This window comes from Ascaphus truei, chromosome 3, assembly GCF_040206685.1.
Source record: "Ascaphus truei isolate aAscTru1 chromosome 3, aAscTru1.hap1, whole genome shotgun sequence".
NCBI lineage: Eukaryota > Metazoa > Chordata > Amphibia > Anura > Ascaphidae > Ascaphus > Ascaphus truei.
Genome location: NC_134485.1, coordinates 424097745 through 424113293, shown reverse-complemented (window position 1 = coordinate 424113293; position 15549 = coordinate 424097745). Strand labels below are relative to the sequence as shown.

Below are 15549 nucleotides of genomic sequence, written 5' to 3'. Positions count from 1 at the left end.
GGTCCTTTATGATCCATTCAAGTGAACGGATTGTATGGTGTCTTCTGGTCCAAAAGGCATCTTTTATATATTAACACTGCGTACTAAATATGGTCTTCATGGCTCATTCACGTGAATACTTCTTGGTAAATATAGCCCAATATTCCTAACATCTTTGAAATGAGACACATTTTTTAAATACACGTGTCTCGTCATTCTTTTACAACACGTATTTTACAAGACTTATCTGCAGTTAATGAAAGTGATCTGAGGAGGTGTTGCTACCATACCAGATTTATCTGCAAATATACATTTTAATAAATGGACTCGGTCCATAAGCTGGCATCCATATATGGAACAGCACACACAGGCACGTTTTGGTCCGCAGATTTCAGAGGATCGGTCTCAAAAATGGCAATTTGCCTCTTGTGGGGGTTTTTTTTTTAACACCGCGATCCATTGACGGATTGTTAGAATCCAGTTTGCGGATTCAGCAATCTACCCACGCTGATTGCCGACTCCAGGGATTGGATTCTTAAAATCCACCAGCGGGTTTGTATCCGATGGTGGTTTTGGATTCAACCGCGCGGATTGAAGCTGTAACAATCCGTCGCTGGATTTTTGATGGCAGAATGGATTTTGAATGGCAAATTCACCCACCTCTACTTGGCAGCCAATTATAGGGGTCAGTTTCTTATTGCGTTGATTATTTGACAGTAACCCAAAGGATAATCCGTAGGGTACTAATTCTATGCTCATATAAAAGGGTTAAAAACATCCTGTAGACAGTGAAACAAATCAACATCTTTCTATTACATCTATGTTAAGACCAATACCTAATTGAAAAATTTAGCTAAAGAATGTTTATTTGAATTTTGTTTGCTGTAACAGGAATTTCACATGCTGTTAAGAAAATCCTTTTAATGGCAATAAAAACGTAAAGATATTTACACGTGAAAGTATTTGGACTCTTGTTACTTTACTAAACTACAGATGTAGTCAGATTTACTGCCACCAAAGCCGCAACCAAACAAGTGAAACGCTGTGTCCCGGGGTCAGAGTCCGTTCTTTGGAATAATAATTATTCATTTGAGTAGATACTCAAAGCTCCTGTAAATCTGGGCTTTTAGCGTGACAATACATAAAAATTTAACATCTGTTAGTTTGCCTGGATATGACGGGTATATTATATAAAAAAAGCTAGTTTTATGTAAAATGTATGGCTGTTAGACCACTCATTTGCATGAGGCCAAAGCAATGTTATGTGGCATAAGCCAACTGAAGTTGGGATAAGCGCTACCCCGGAGCTAACTGGCTGTATTGCTGACTTGCGTTAGCCATATGCTAAGGAAGAAGGCATCTTCTTGCCCAATAAAAATGCACTAATTAACCCCTTGAAAGCTATAATTGTCTTGAAGGCATGCATTATGTATGTCTTCATGGACATTAAGGTAACCAAGGGGTTAATACAAAGACATTAACTACCCTTCTACCCATTGTGTCGCTGTAATCCCCTTGGGCAGTCTAACCTCCCTTCCTGGGGCACCTACCTGCATAACCCACCATCCTCCCCCTCCTTTATGCTCTGAATAAGATATATCGCTTCTTTTTACTGCAGGGTAGCATTTGACAATCGCGGTTTTACCCAAGTTGTGGCTGCATGAATGCCCCTAATCAGAAGAACAGTGTAGATCTGTAAAGTTACTGTCTTTTAGATAAATTTACATTAAAAATACGTGAATTTATGACGCCATGACGGTGGCGTTTTTATTAGATGGCGGTGACTTCTAAGATACTCCGGTGATCACGTCGTATTGCGGTATTTGTTACCTACTATGTCAATTTTCTATAACTACAAACTGACTGGTTTATGGCTCCTGAGACTCTGCAGCGCAGGCTGTGTGAGAAAGCGTGGTCCTTCCTTATGCGCTCTACCGTGCGGACGTAACACAGCTGCTCATTTGTTATAATGTGTTAATACTGTTACAACATTCTATCTAAAGTGTTCACTTTACCTATCAACTAAATGATATATATGATTGTTTGTAACTAACTATTATGACACAATAGTGTTGTGCACAATAGAGTAGCATGGCTAATTCAATAAGCATATATCCTAATACAAGACTAATCACATTCATTAGTCCAGGATACAGATGAGATATGCGTTCACACGCTATAATCTTTTTCACCACTTAGACTTAGAGATGTACAATAATTAATACGCTAAGATAATATATCTATATGTTTTGCGCGTTTTCCACTTATTAGGAATGATTGTCTTTTCCGGCTTATGTTTGTAATATGTCCCTGATCAGAGAAGAAGGCTAATTATCTGGCATACCTGACTTTGTATACCACTACACTATTCCAATACTGTCTTTTCATATCCAAGTGCTAATATGGTATACTGTAGCAGCCATCACAGGGATTTGAATGCACTGTAAATAGTTATCACTTACATTGTTACTGTATCAATACAATATTTTTAATATCTGTCCTAGTGGGCGACAATAAATACCACATATATAGCTTGGTGTGTGTATATATATATATATATATATATATATATATATATATATATATATATATATATAATGTGTGTGTGTGTGTAGCCCATGTTCCTCCCCCCCCCCGGTCGCAGATTGGACCTCTAGGGTGTAGTGAGGGCTGGATACATGTACTATGGTGGTGCATACCTGCTTGGAACAGGAGGGCCTGAGTCTCCCGCGTTGGTGTATATGCCTTCATCTTTAGTGGTAGTGGTGCAGCGCCTCCATTCTCTGCCGAAACCTAGGGGATAGGTTGGAATCTTCCCAGAGAAAGCCCTGGTCCCAGGGCGAGAGATTCCAATCTCACACAGTCTTTATGTAAAACAACAATGTCTTTATTGTCCTTAATATCGCACACAGCAGCAGTTCATTTCACAGCAGCAAGTCATGTACAGCAGAGCTTTCAAATGTAACTGGACTATTCCTCCACTCCTCTCCTCCAGGCTGTACCCTACCAGGATGTGCTGTTTGGGGCTTCAATACCCCAACCCTCACCTCCAGGATATACTCTCTGGGTGAGGGTAGATCTCCCCCCTCACCCCCTCAGCAGGGCGAGGGGCATTGGTCCACAGCACTACAGTGCTATCAGCTCTAATCAGTATGACTGGGTGTCTTCTCTCCTGTTTCCTTGAACTCCCAGACCATGCTCTCTCCGTTCCAGCACTCTCCACTCTCACAACTCCAACAGACTCCACTCTCCAACAGACTGACACATGCTGAACACTCCAACAGACTGAACTCAGACACACACAGGAGCAGCCCACTAAATAGATACAGCCCTGCCCCTTATGATGTCAGCAGGACCTCCCCTCTGTCTCAAGCCTGCCACAGAGTCAGGGGCCTACCTCTATCACTCAAGGCAGGACTTGGTGGGGGGAAAACCCATGGTTACTACTGGCGCCTGCCCTTAACAGGGCTTACTCCATTAGGAGAAGGATAGGTAGCCCACTATTTCTTACAGGGGCTACATATATATATATATTTCCTTTATACACTTTGGAATGCCTCCTTAAAATAGTTGGCATATTTATATTTTTGTGACTATTGGGTCAGCAAAACCTGTGATTCCTCCTGTCCCTGTGTGCAATATGAGGGCCCTTGTGTAGGATATCTTTCTTACACTGAATGTTGTCGGTTTACATACAGTGTAAAGTGTAAGTGAATTGCAGCTGGAGAAATGCAGAGTGGATGCAGGGTGTCTTATAATGAAGACACGGAATAGTTGTCGTATTGCAGCTGTGCACTCATTTTCCAAACCTTGCAAATCTATTTCTAACCATTAGAGAACTGAAACTCAAATAACATTTAGCAGTAATGTTCATGGAGGCACCATAAAGGTAGTTAATTGAAGTGAAACATGGTAAAAAGAATCACTTATGGGAAGGAAAAGCTGCCTCTTTGCCAGCGAGTTGCATTCTTTTAAATACCTGTGTGTTCCACTAATGTTAGAGTTATTGATCCTCTCACTGGCTGGAAACCATATGCTCAATATCCTAAAACTGTCAGAGAGGCTGCAACTCATTCCAATGACATCGCAGTGCAGCACAATATGTTGTGCCGAATCTGTTGGCGCTTTATAAATAAACAATAATAACGATAATAATAATTGGCATTACAGTGTTAAAACACCTTATCTGCTGCGGTATGTTAACAATATGCCAAGTTCAAAGCCACTGGGGGTTGGAAGGAACAAAGTGTCTGAGGATCTGGCAGCGGGAGATACAGTGAAGCGTTCCTTTGTAATTAATTTAATACAACATAAAAAATCCCACTTATGTAACCCTCCATGCCCGGCTCTTAAGGAGTTTACATCAGATAGACTATTTACATGGCTGTGCTCGGTGTCTCATACCTTTGCCGGGTGCTGGATCCGTGCAGGCTGGGTGTAGATATGCAGAGTTTCAAATGAGGGGCGCCAGGAACTTTCATAGTACAAACAAAGAGCTTCATATCTGCTGATAATGCTCGACTTACAAGGGTAAGCTTAACATGGACATGAACTGGTGTCAAACAAGATAGTTACTATGTGCTTCTTCCCTTGGTAGTGCTCACTCCTACACTAGGGAGGTACTTAGGCATCTTGATATTCATACCCTTGGTTGCTTTCACTCAAACGCTGAGATGGTACTTATACTTGTGTCCCATAGTAACATTAGATTGGCAATCTCTTGCAGAGCTTTCTCAATGCCCATGTATCTGGTGGGCTCGGGTTGGAGGACACACGCTCTTCTCGGGGATCACTATACTGTGGGCGGCATTCTTCCTCTATACTATCATATCAGGAGGTTACTGAGGTCCTGTCGGTGGGAATATATTATGTCTCTAGGGATCAGTATCCCGTCAGCACCATCTAACTCGTCCATGCCTATTCAATTGGGGCTTCACAAAGGTCTCTCCGGTGGACCCGATCCATCTCTACTCTGAAAACTCCCTGCTAAGTACTTAACTGCTTTTCTTCTGGTCAGGGAACATCTCTGGTTATTACTATGGGCTCTATCTGTAAAGGGCATGATCCCTAACTGAAAACAATAAAGGTGACCGGAACTCCTTACTACTACACGCAAACCTATATACATAACTTACAGTGATGCTCTCTCCAACTGCTACTCCTGAGGAACCTGATTTCGGAACACTGGGAGGCACTTGTTACCTTATTTTCAGGGTGCTGGCATCGGTGCAGTCTGGTATGGTAAGCAAACAAGAGGAGGACGCCAGGAACATTTCTGTAACTGTATTCACATAGACAGTAAAATAAACTTCTTCTTTGGGATGCTCAGGCAGCATCACTCAAAGAGGCATATTCTTTTTTACTTTATCACTATATTTACTGCAATCCATTGCCATCTACTGGCTGTTCTCACCTCCACTGAAACCCAGTGGCAGGGTGCCGTCTTGCATGAGGATTCACACCCTCTCATCCTAACAGAGCAACTCTGCGGTGATACTCTGGGGCCCTTTATGAGGAGCCGGCATTAGAGTACCTTGCCACCTCCTCTTGTGGATGGGACACGTATCAGGGCCATATAGCAGGGGGCCACTTCTTTCAGAGTGACACTTTCCCAAGACTGGAAAATAACAAAGTGATCCTAATACACACATAGTTACAGACTAATAGGACTTACACTACATACAGCGAGATCCCCCATCTTGGTCTCCTCATGGGATTTCATCTTAGAATGTTCCATCCACACTTATATACCCCCAATGGTAACATCACTACTCACCATGACTACTAGGGGAGAGGTACTGTATGACATTCTATTTTGTTTTCTTACTTAATAACTAGGCACCTTCTGGAAGGTGGGGGTGGCTATTTATTAAAAAAAACATTTTTTACAAGGAAGTAATTAATTGACAGTTTTCCAGTAAGTCCTGGGCACAGCGTTATGATAACAGATATATGGTTACAAATACATGTTTACATTAAATATGATATATAACCCTGTTCATTTAAAGACATTGCATGAACAGTTAAATATAATATATGGTATAGGTGTATGTAACAGTTACAGACCAGGTTAAAATGTGAGACAGCTTTAGTTTTGAAAGAACTTAGTCTGGTGGCAGCTGTGAGAGTTTCCGGTAGATTGTTCCAGTTGTGAGGTGCACGGTAAGAGGGGGAGCGGCCGGATACGTTGTTGAGCTTTGGGACCATGAACAGTCTTTTGGAGTCAGATCTCAGATGATAAGTGCTGCGTGTGGTAGGGGTGAGGAGCTTGTTCAGATAGATGGGTAGCTTGCCCAGAAAGTATTTGAAGGCAAGACAGGAAAGATGAACTTTATGCATAGACTCAAGTGATGACCAATCTAGTTATTTGACCATTTCGCAGTGATGTGTGTTGTAGTTACATTGCACGACAAAGTGACACATTCAGTATACATGGGCGAACCAATCCAAATCCATTTCCCGGAATTTCCAGAGTTTGCCATTCAAAATCCGTTCTGCCGTGCAAAATCCGTCAACGGATTATTACCGTTCCAATCTGTGGAGGTTAATGTAAACCCGCAATTGGATATAACCCGCTGGGGGATTTTAAAAATCCAAGCCGCAGATTCAGCAATCAGAGTGTGGATTGCTGAATCCGCGGATTGGATTCTTAAAATCCGTTAGCAAATTGCGGAATCCGCAAATGGATTGTCGGTGTTAAAAAATTTTTTTTTTAAAAAGAAATCCACAAAAGCCGAATTATCATTTTTGAGACTGATCCAGAGAAATCTGCGGACCAAAGGAACCGGCCAGTCTGAAGGCGGATCGAAATACGCAAAACAAATTTGCCCATCTCTAATATTGAGTTGTGTCTAGTTTGCTAAAGGGAGTTTGGGGTGCTGTACTATATACTCCAGGACTCGTGGAGGTGTCACCGTGAGCTCATTGCCATAGGGCGTATCATGAACAATGCCCTTATCAGTCAGCCCAGTCAGCTGGTCTGTGTTAACCTGTAGTCCATTGGAGGTCCTGCCCCATGCCTCCTGAGTGCCAACCACTGTTTCTGGTGGCAGCTGCTCTTCGGGACAATCCGACAACTCACCTTCAATGTTGGCCTCATATCGCCAAGCTAGTCAGCATGGATGACATGGGCAGCAAGCAAGGCACCAGCATTGCTCACGTGCTGATTGTTCTAAAGTTCTCCAGTTTAGTGTTCTAGTTTAAAAGTTTGAAACTACCATTTTTTAGTATTAAAAGTTTTACATTTTAATGTTTTACTATTATATAATTTAAAAAAACCTGAAGTCTCACTTATATTTTGGGGTTAAAAAAATCTCAATGAGATTTCATTGAGAACAAAATTCAAATGACTAATATCTACATACATGACACATTCGAATTCGTTATTGTAACTACACATATACATTTTCTTCTCTTTAACAAACAAGCAAGTTATACCTTCACATACAAGAACAATGAGAACACCAACATTGTTCATTGCCCATACAATTACAGGACAGAAAATAACAGTCCATTTACCAAATGTCATGTCTACTTACATACATGTCATACTTACCGTGGAGAAGAATGAATAAGGAGCCTGAAAGAGTTCACAATATTAATGAACACTATTCATTCACCAACGCAATAATCACAACTCACTGAATTCCTCCCTATTCCCTCCCCCGTCCTTTGCTCTCTCTCTCTCCCCCCCCCCCGCGCTCTCTCCCCCTGCTCTATCACCCCACTCTCTCTCTCTCTGTTCCCCACTCTCTCTCCCCCTGATATTTTTTCACATTCAGGTCCCACACACTCCCCCCTCACGTCTACGTAATGTCTAGGCCGTCTTTGCATTTCAAAAGAGAAAAGCCTTCTACAGTACTGTACTGTATGTCACTGCGGTACATTTTCACACCAAGCTACTGTACCTGCCTCTAACCTCATCTTATTTCACACTTCCCGATAACAGCCATTGTATGTTTCAAGCTCATCCAACATTATCTAGAATTCATTACATACTGATTAGCAATAGGGCCTTTCATAGTCTAAGAGAAGTGAAAATAGAAAATGTTGTATTGTGAGATCACGTTCCTATTTGGTTGATACATAACTGTAACTGAAAAAGAGAAATAGAAGATTTCGTCAATTTAAAAATTTTCATCAACACTAACTGAATCCAAATAATGTGAGGTTTTTCTAAACCAGAAGATGTGGGACAGTTATGTGGTAAATAATGGAGGGCCCAATATGGTTTTGGGAGGCAGCAAAGGCTGTGTTATCAGGTTCCCTTATATCCTTCCAGGCAGAAGGGAAACAATTATTAAATAAAGAATATTTAGATGCATATTAAAAATCTACAGCTCCATGTCAGAAGATGAAAGAATCCTTTTCCCAGAAAAATAAACAAGTTTATCTGGAAAGTTTAATGGAATTTTAACTAATTTCGCAAAAGAGAGAAGACATGTTTAAGTCATAACAAAATGATCAATTCTGTAAGTTTGGCAATAAAATGGGTAAACTTTTATCTAATCTACTTTAGTTAAAGGTGACAGACCAAAACGTGGGTTACATGCCTTAAGAGACGGGGGGGGGGGGGGGCTAATATCTGTAATAAAGGGGCAGATATTCAGGAGATATTTTGTTTATTTTGTTGTAACCTACAGTATACAAAGGGTAAAAGGCAAATACTTTAATGTTTTGGGAAAATATTCAAATTCCCTCATTAATCAAAGAGTGTTTAGGGAATTTAAATAGTGGCATTACTCTAGAAGAAGCCCTTAAGTTGATAAAATCTCTGACCATAACAAGGCCCCAGGGCCAGATGGTTTCACAAATTAGTTCTTTAAAATTGGGAAAACTCTTTTGGTAGAGGAATAGCAAAACATTTGGATAGATAAAACTATACTAAAAGAATTAAGGCAGCCTTTATCAGAGTTCTGTCTAAACCTGGGAGAGATTAATTAGACCCGGTGTCATACAGACTCATTCTTATCTTAGAATACAAGTTGTTACATAATTCACCTAGATCAAACTGGATTTATGCTTGGAAGAAACCCTGTAACCCAGCGGTGCGCAAACTGGGGGGAGATTAACTGCGGGGGGGGGGGGGGGGGCGCGGGGTCTACAGAGGCCCTGTGCACTTCCAGAAGACACTTTAATTAAGTGCCGTGGAAGCGGCGAAGGCCTCTGTAAACCTTACTTTCCGTGTTCAGCCGGCATCTGGAGACGCGTCGCCATGGCAACGCAGGGTCATGCATCGTCATGACGCCCAGACGCCGGGAACCACGGTAAGGAGAAGGGAGGGGGCGCGCAGAGAGCATGACTGCCGGCAGGGGGGCGCAGGGGAAAAAAATTGCGCTCCCCTGCCGTAACCGACATTCGAAAATTACCAGTAATAACAGTTTAACAAAAAAGCCCCCCAGCAATTATATTAAGCTTAGACGCAGAGAAAACGTTTGATCTCGTAAATTGGGATCACTTATTTGATTTCTGTCTTTCTCGTTTTGGTATAGTAGGTACATTTCAAGAATTTATTAAAATTCTGTATACTAATCCTAAAACAAGGATTATATTTCAATGTTTTGTTTTGGAGGAATTCAACATAGCTAAAAGGACGAGGCAGGGTTGCCCATTATCACCGTTATGCTTTGCTATAATTCTCGAACCATTGGCAATTAAATTAAGGGAATTAGACAGGTTTCAAGGAATTAAAATAGGAAATGCGGATGTTAAAGTAGCTCTCTTCGCAGATGATATATTATTATTTGTGACTAATACAAAGGAGAGGATACCAGAAATTTGTAAGATCATAAAATCTTACAATACCTTTGCAGGGTACAAAGTAAATTTTGATAAGTCTGAATTTCTGCAAACTAATCATTTTCGTAGACAACCATTGCAGGATTTATCAATTCACCCTTTTAAAATGGCAAAATATCATATAAAATATGTAGGGATTTATGAATTAAATTTTCTTCCTATAATAGCAAAAATGCAAAAAAATACTAGAACTATGGTGGGTACTAGGCATTGTCTTTCTGGGAAAGTGTGCTGTCATTAAATCTATCATATTTCCCAAAGTAATATGCAGGTATGCTACACAAATGCATCACCAAATGATTTGTAATGAGGATATTAAGCTTCTCAAAAGCTTCACAACATTTATTTATAGATGATTCTCTCTCAATGGTGCGGCACCTCCATAACTTACAGGCTCCAGGAGTGCTGGAGACAATCCCTGAAGCAGAACCCTCTGATACTCCCATTGATAGATTGCGTTTTATAAAACAGGAACGGCTTTATTTCCAACAGCACACAGAATATACTGTCTTGAACTGATTCCCTGGTCTCTTCCTTCCTCCAGATGGTCCCTGGAATCAACCTCCTACTTCCGAGAGTCTATCTTTACTCTTCCCCTACTCCGTGGTGGAGTAGGAGATATAGTCCCACTCCCACTCCCCTAAGGGAGGGAATAGAAGGTGGTCGGAGCCCTGCACACACTCTCTCAGGGGAGAGAACACTAACTAAATTTGCATGTGCACCCATCTTGGATGGATATGTTCCATGTCAGTAACTTCAGAAGGAGACAGTGATTGAATAGAACTGGTCGGACAACTCCCACCAATCTGCTCCCATCCGAGTATGTGTAGTCCCAGTACGAGTACGGCCTGACCAAGTCCAAAAACCATCATCACAACTACATGATCGACATCATTGTCACATTAGACCAGGACTAATACCAGGGATCAATATCGCCAGACAGAACACGAGAGTTTATAAAATTAATTTATTGGAAAAGTATATCCACAACTATACAAAACACACAAACATCACACACACCCAACTGGGGAAACTGGGGAATACCCTGCATAGCTAGTTGCAGAGATTTCCCCTGTTCTCTCTTCTTGCCCAGTGCCTGCAGGACTGGTTTTCAGGCCTGAGACCAGCACTGGAGTGGACACTGCAGTTTCTCCCTGTCACAGCCACACCTCTGTAACTCTCTGCAGGCTCTGTCTGCTAGGGGTCTCCCTCCCCACCTTTTTATACACTTAAAACATAATATTGCAACACTCAGGGCCAGGTGCTGCCTACATGCCCAGGCCCTGATTGGTGAGTAGAACTGCAACATAACAAGGATACAGGCAAAGGTCACAGACCAAGTTGCAACAATTCTCCTGCATACATATTAACCCCCGATTCCTGAGGTGCTGGAACCAAGCAAAGACATGCACATACTGTATACATAACATATAATACAATACCAATGTATTACTGACAGGTAGGGGTAATGGCAGACTTAAACTTTATTAACAGCAGCCATATTTACCCCTACCGTCACAATCATTGTCTACATTACATATGTAGACATAGAAAAATGAGGGGAAAAATGGGAAATATTAATCATAATAACAATTTTATTTCATATAGCTCTTTTCTTCCAATGGGACTCAAAGTCCTTCACAATTACAGTACACCTGTAGCACGCGGTAAGCAGCACATAGGAATTTTAGAGTCACAGACAGAAAGGTACTTACAGTAGATTACATCCCTCTGAACCAGAAAGAAAGAATTCTGGACATTGTTGATGGAACGGAATGGATTCTTAAGAGAAAGTTAAGAAATAAGGAAATAAGTAGTAATACAAGGGAACTAATCAGTGGAAATGGAAAAAGGTTTCTTATTTTATTTTTTAGTTACTGTATGTATAAGCTATGTATATGTGGGGTTAAACTCTAGTATTGCTGGAGCATTTGTTAATGTTTGTATTTTGCGAATGTATGTGATATTATTATTGTTGTCTACCGTCTATTATAACATTTGAGGATATAATTGAAAAATAAAAAAAATAAAAATATAGAGATGGCTGCCAGGAAGTTTCCTGCTGGTGAGCCAATCTGAATCGATGACCTCCTAGGTCACTGGCACTAATTGGCTTACTTCCAACAAAAGTGCTTGGACATTGGATAGGAGGTCATGATCTCCTTAATTAGGGGCATGTTTCGGGTGGTAGGACAGAGTGATCCTGCTCCGGGAGTCTGAGGTTTCCAAACGGGCACAAGTGAGAATATGTGTACAACAAGGGATAAATACAGCAACGAAAGTGAGGAATAAAGACCTGCCACTATGGAACTGCAACATATCGCTACCATAGAAATCCAAGTCCTATTTCACACATCAGTAGGTGCAGAGTCAAAGCATAGTTACATTGTTACGTAGTAGATGAGGTTGAAAAAATATATAAGTCCATCATGCTCAATATATGCTAAATCTAGACGACAGATACTTATACTACATTTGTATTTTCAGAACATACAGTACATACAGCATATAAAGCAATATTTCTTACAGAAATAAGGAAAATATTTTTAAAACAAATGTAACGATGTTTCATCATCTTTAGGCCACACAAATTCTTCCAAACCCGTCAATTGGGCTCGGATTCACGGATGTTAAAGAACCGTTGAGGGATTGAACTTAAATCCGATCCGTGGAACAACACAGGGGTTTAAACCTGAAGCTGAACCCCTATTTATATACTCCTATAATAAATCAGCAGCTCAGTGGACCCCCTGTTACCTGAAATAGTTACATAGGGAGGTGATGCCCGTATCTCACTTCAATAGGAAGCCACCAGGGATGATGTTGCGTCTTCCTATTGGCCAGTGAGACCTTTAAATATAGACATTTTCTGTACCCAGCTGGGGTGCTACTTGCAGCCTCTTCTGATGCAAATTTCAAACCTAGTACAAAATAAATAAACTATGAGGTAAAGCACCCTGTGCATGAAACGCGTCAGAGTACCTGCCAGGACTACCCATGTACTTGTTTTTTAACCAATAGACTATTTTTTTCAATTCCTGTATCCACTCGTTCATTTGGGAAGCTGTGCTCTGGTTTCTGTCTCAAAGGGACTTTTTCACTATTCTACGTGTTTGCCTGGATGCACGCTATGCTGGAGATTACCTTCATATCCTCTACAAACCTCCTGCACTGTGCCTTCGTTCAGGAAGAACTATACAAGCCAAGCCGCGCGGTGCCCAGCTGATTCCCCGGTGTTCCAGTCACGACGACGTCACACTTTCAGTGTTCAGCAGACGCAGGCGGAACTCCACACCGGAGCAGCTGACGGACTTCGGTCGGCTCCTTGAACAGGTTTTCAGTCCTCCACCGGACCTCTCTTCACCAGCTGTAATACAGCTTTGAGCAACGCAGCTCACATCGCGTGGTTCCCCTCCTCCTCCCAGGGCTCTCTAACGGCCAACCGTGAGTACAAGTCAGGCACACTTTTGGTGCTATACGAGATCAGCCAGTTGCCTTGAACTACTTGTTTCTTTATCATACTGGGGGCTGTGAGGAGGGGTTATTTACTAATTTACATTCATTTTATGGATTGATATTCTTTTTTTCTAATGGATCTTCAACTACCAAATATGCACACCCATATGTTGTCATTGAGCACCGATAACGTTTAGGGCTGACATCAGCCCTGGATACAATCTTGTGTTTTAAGGTGGGTCTTAAAGATGGATAGAGTGGGTGCTAGTCGGATATTGAGTGAAAGGGCATTCCAGAGGTGTGGGGCAGTCAGTGAGAAAGGTTTAAGGCAGGAGAGGGCTTTAGATACAAAAAGTAGAGAGAAGACATCCTTGAGAAGAATGCAAGAGTCATGATGGTGTATAGCTGCTCCTTTCACCAAGGTCCCAGAACCGCCAGCTCCATCCATGCTCCCCACAGTCTCGATAATTTCTCGATCCCCAATGCCATCAGCCTGCTCCCTTCCTCCATCAGATATCAAGCGTCTCCTGCTCTCTTAAGGCTCCTCAGCACTGCCGGTATTCTCTCTGGCCGACCGTAAGCTGCCTTCAGTACCATAAGCAGCATCCCGTTCATTGAAGCCACCATTGCCTTCTCCCCCCTAAGAACTGCCCCAGCCACCAACGGGGCTCCTATGCCGCTTAGCCAGTCCTACTGCAGTGTCCCACACCCTAAAACATGCGTTTCGTGAGTCACATGCGCTCTTTCTCTCTCAGCTGGTTCACCCACCGTTGCTTCAATATCCTGGCTCCTTCTGACTCTTAACATCCCGGTATGGGGTAAGAGAGGCGGGAAATGGTATGACAGGGAGAAGGTATGGGCGCAGCAAAGAATTATGTGATAGGTCTGTAACCTTTCTCCCCCTCTGCTCCTTAACCGCTGGTCCTCCTCACTCCATCAGCCCCAGGCCCAAGTCAAGACCTGGTTCCGAGAAACCTGCCTGCGGGTCTGTATCCAAACCCCCCAATGCTTACACACAATAGCATCGCAATCACTGACTAATGCAGATTTCTGTATTACAGGCATTCCCCGGTTTAAGGACACTCACTTTAAGTACACTCGCGAGTAAGGACATATTTTCAATAGCACCATACCCCTGTGTCCGTACTCTTGCTTAGCGAGTACGGACTCTTATTCTGTCCTACAGACCGCCGTAGTAGTGACGCGCTGATTCCCCTCGCACAATAGGCAAACGGCAGCTCGCGCATGCGCCTGTCAGCACGTCCTGAACAGCAATACCGGCTCCTTACTTGTATCAAAGCATCGATAAGTGGGGAAAAGGTAGTGCTTCACTTTAAGTACATTTTCACTTTACATACATGCTCTGGACCCATTGCGTACGTTAATGCGGGGTATGCCTGTATTTTTAGTGCTATTTAAAGCAGAGTAACCACTTTTTGTTGTATGCAAATGAGATTGAATATCACAATCCACTCATTAATATATAATTTTTATAGTAAATACTACGGAATAATAAAAAAATATTGCAGCAATCCCAAATATATATATGTAATATATACAGTATATATATATATATATATATAATAAAATTATTTTTATACTGTAACACACTAGGAGTGAGCCTGTTTTCTTTGTCTTTTTGCAGATATATATGCATCCCCCTGAGGAACGTCCCTCTGTGAGGACCGAAACATTGGCTGTCCTGTGTTCACAATACATTTTTTTTGTATTATACCAGCGGTGTGCTGTCTTTTTTGTCATCGGGATCCCCTTGGTTACAGTGTGTGTGTGTGTGTGTGTGTGTGTGTGTGTGTGTGTGTGTATATATATATATATATATATATACTAGCTGATATACCCAGCGTGGCCCGGGCGTGGAAGGGCAGGGGGCATGGAGTGGAAGGGGGGGGGGGCAAAGGGCAGGGAGGGGGGGGGCAAAGGGCAGGGAGGGGGGGAGTCAATCCCCCCCCCCACACACACACACAATCCCCCCCACACACACACACACAATCCCCCCCCACACAATCCCCCCCCCACACACAATCACACAATCCCCACACTCAATCCCCCCCCCACAAACACACACACACACACACACACACACACACACACACACACACACACACACACACACACACACACACACACACACACACACACACACACACTCAATCCCCCCCCCACACACACACACTCAATCCCTCCCACCCCCCACACACACACTCAATCCCTCCCACCCCCCACACACACACTCAATCCCCCCCCCACACACACACTCAATCCCCCCCCACACACACTCAATCACTCCCCCCCACC

At 42.4% G+C, this 15549-nt stretch overlaps 1 protein-coding gene across 2 annotated transcripts in view; it reads left to right on the top strand.

The window, feature by feature from the left end:
* The window catches only part of ATG16L2 (autophagy related 16 like 2), a 107882-nt gene extending 92987 nt beyond the window's left edge, over positions 1-14895 (top strand). The window contains exon 15 of one of the 2 annotated variants that reach the window (XR_012800057.1): positions 14879-14895. The gene's annotated coding sequence lies outside the window, so the exon portion shown is untranslated. Of the gene's footprint in view, positions 1-12964; positions 13033-14878 lie in introns of those variants that run through there. The other variant, XR_012800056.1, reaches the window with a different exon arrangement.
* Positions 14896-15549: the final 654 nt, after the last annotated feature.